This window comes from Coenobita brevimanus, chromosome 54 (assembly GCF_032717465.1).
Source record: "Coenobita brevimanus isolate Jiangsu-jjx chromosome 54, ASM3271746v2, whole genome shotgun sequence".
In the NCBI taxonomy this organism is placed as follows: Eukaryota; Metazoa; Arthropoda; class Malacostraca; order Decapoda; family Coenobitidae; genus Coenobita; species Coenobita brevimanus.
In genome coordinates this window covers 13,279,300-13,282,948 of record NC_137007.1, presented here as the reverse complement: position 1 = coordinate 13,282,948, position 3,649 = coordinate 13,279,300, and the positions used below count along the sequence as shown (strand labels likewise).

Genomic DNA, 3,649 nt, shown 5'->3' with positions numbered 1-3,649 from the left:
TTCTTCAGTTGATGTATTTTCTTCCATCACTGGCCTCAGTACTAACAAGGCATATGGGCCTGATGGGGTCCCTCCCGTTGTTCTCAAGAACTGTGCTTCTGTGCTTACACCCTGCCTAGGCAAACTCTTTCGCCTTTGTCTGTCAACTTGTACCTTTCCTTCTTGCTGGAAGTTTGCTCTCACTCAGCCAGTCCCAAAGAAGAGTCACCACTCCCAACCCTCCAACTATCATCCCATTGCTTTAACGTCCTGTATTTCAAAAGTTTTCGAGTCAATTCTTAATAGAAAAATTTTAAGGCATCTTTCCTATCACAACCTTCTTTCCGATCGTCAGTATGGGTTCCGTCAGGGTCGCTCCACTGGCGATCTTCTCACCTACCTTTCAGACTCCTGGTCATCCTCCTTTCGGGACTTTGGCGAAAGCTTTGCCATTGCACTTGACATCTCAAAGGCTTTTGATCGAGTCTGGTATAAATCTTTAATTTCCAAACTGCCCTCCTACGGTTTCTATCCTTCTATCTGTGCTTCATCGCTAGCTTCCTTTCTGGTCGTTCTATAGCCGCTGTTGTAGACGGCCATCGTTCTTCTCCTAGATCTATCAACAGTGGTGTTCCTCAGGGCTCTGTCCTATCACCAACTCTCTTCCTTTTATTCATCAATGATCTTCTGAGCTGTACATCTAACCCTATCCACACATATGCTGATGACTCCACCCTTCACCTTTCCATTCGGTTCCCGCAACGCCCATCTCAACAGTTACTTCAACAAACAAGGGATGAGGCTATGGCACACCTAATGTCTGACTTGGCTCGTATCTCTGACTGGGGTAAAAATAATATGGTTGTCTTTAATGCATCTAAGACTCAGTTCTTACTCCTATCAACCCGACAAAATCCTCCACAGGTATACCCCCTAATGTTTAATAATATTCAGCTTAATCCTGCATCATCCTTGAACATGCTTGGCATTTCATTTACTCGGGATTTATCTTGGAAAGATCATATTACATCTCTCGTAAAATCTGCTTCCAAGAGATTGGGTGTGCTAAGCCGACTCCGCTCTTTCTTTACCCCTGCACAATTGTTGACTCTATACAGGGGTTTTATCCGCCCCTGTGTGGAGTACAACTCTCAAATGTGGGGAGGCTCCCCACATACAGCCCTTCTCAACAGGGTGGAGTCAAAGGCTTTTCGTCTCATTAACTCTCCTCCTCTTGCTGACTCCCTTCAACCTCTGTCTCTTCGCCACACTGTTGCATCTTTATCTCTTTTCTATCGCTACTTTAATGGTCACTGCTCCTCTGAACTGTCTGCTTGCATTCCTCCACCTCTACGACGGGCGCGTAGCACCCGTCTGGCAGCAAACTCTCATCTCTTTTCTGTCCAACTCTCTAATGCAAAAGTTAACCGTTACTCCCAGTCTTTCATTTATGCAACAGGTCAGCTCTGGAACTGTCTCCCTCTGTCTGTATTTCCTGCTGCCTATGATCTCCAGTCTTTCAAACGCAGTGTGTCCAGGCATCTCAAAATGATCGGATCTTGAATTTGGCTCTCTATTGTATTTTGTATTTCTCTTGGAGGGAACTGTTACTGCGGGCTCATGGCCTTTGGTTCCTTCTTCCTCGCATTAAAAATATATATATATATATATATATATATATATATATATATATATATATATATATATATATATATATATATATACATATATATATATATATATATATATATATATATATATATATATATATATATATATATATATATATATACTGTACATATAAATATACATATATATATATATATATATATATATATATATATATATATATACATATAAATATACATATATATATATATATATATATATATATATATATATATATATATAAATATACATATATATATATATATATATATATATACATATAAAAATACATATATATATATATATATATATATATATATATACATATAAAAATACATATATATATATATATATATATATATATATATATATATATACATATAAATATACATATATATATATATATATATATATATATATATATATGTATATATATATGTATATACATATATATATACATATATATATATAGATAATATAGATACAGACAGTATATATATATACATCTATCTATATACATATAAATATACATATATATATATATATATATATATATATATATACATATAATATATATACATATATACATATATATATACATATATATATATATATAATATATATACATACAGTATATATATATACATATATATATATACATATATATCATCCATCATCATCATTCATTGCCAGACGCCATGTATCCCAAACGGGGTGGCCAAGGGCTTAGAGTTAATTGTTTTACAGGGAGGGGCACTAATCCTCCACCAACCCCACTTGACACGTAGGGAGAACGTTATGCCAACAGCATCTGGTGTTCCCAGGCGGTCACCCATCCAAGTACTAACCAGACCCAACGTTGCTTAACTTCGCTGATCGGACGGGAAGCGGTGTACTCAGCGTGGTATGGCCGATATATATATATATATATATATATATATATATATATATATACACAGCATATATATATTTATAGATAGATAGATAGATAGATATCCGTCCATCCATCATCCACTCCTACATTGCCCCATGAGGAGCGTAGGAGCCCGGGGCTAGGCAGTTGGTCCCGACATTTAAGATGAGAGTGAATCTCTCTCTCTCTCTCTCTCTCTCTGTATATATATATATATATATATATATATATATATATATATATATATATATGCCTTCATGTAGTGGCACTGATATGACTGGGTGGTGTGAGCTCCCTGTTTGTACAGGGATTCAATTACCTCCCTATCCCCCGAAAGAAGGATGGTGGACCGTGGAAGAAGGGTAACCAGCTTGTAGTCCAATGGCGTTAGGTTCAGATGATCCTGGGACTGAACTAACTAATAAATGAACAAACTGTCTAACTAGGTAACTAACTAAGGCAGGCCTTGTAATATTGCTTAGACCATATCTTTCACCTGACCATCGTTTGCAACCATAAAGTTTGCAATCCCTGTTCCTATTTCAAATGTAGATATAAAAAAGGCTTAGGAAAAGAAGAGTTTTCCATCCAGAAGGCAGTGCATGCATTCTAGTATCTTACAGTTGCTATGATAACAGCATAGTTTGCCCTTGAAGCTAATAACTTATTTTTAAATATTATTGTTCAATATACCTAAAGGAATGTTGGGATGTAATCTAGCTAGGACACACACATGGAAAAGTCTGTGTGTGTGTGTGTGTGTGTGTGTGTGTGTGTGTGTGTGTGTGTGTGTGTGTGTGTGTGTGTGTGTGTGTGTGTGTGTGTGTGTACTCACATAATAATGTCGCCATACACATTCCTGAGTTTCATTACTTGGTCCCTGAGACAGACTGACCCCAAAAGCAATCAGCCCACCCCCGGCAGCCCCCATATCCCTGCAGGCACACATGGTACGAGGATTAGCCCCTATCTACAGTATAAGTGTCACTGAGGCACCTGACCCACCCTTCTCAACACCCTCATCCCTGCAACTCATGCAATGTATTTTTAGCACTGTGTGTAATGTATCTCAAAAACCTAATGTCGGAT

The 3,649-nt window shown here is 37.0% G+C and overlaps 1 non-coding gene across 1 annotated transcript; it reads right to left on the bottom strand.

The window, feature by feature from the left end:
• Positions 1-2,446: 2,446 nt before the first annotated feature.
• On the bottom strand, positions 2,447-2,565 carry LOC145401158 (5S ribosomal RNA). Its single transcript, XR_013897569.1, has one exon. It is a non-coding gene; the product is annotated as a 5S ribosomal RNA (ribosomal RNA).
• Between the last annotated feature and the right edge of the window lie 1,084 nt (positions 2,566-3,649).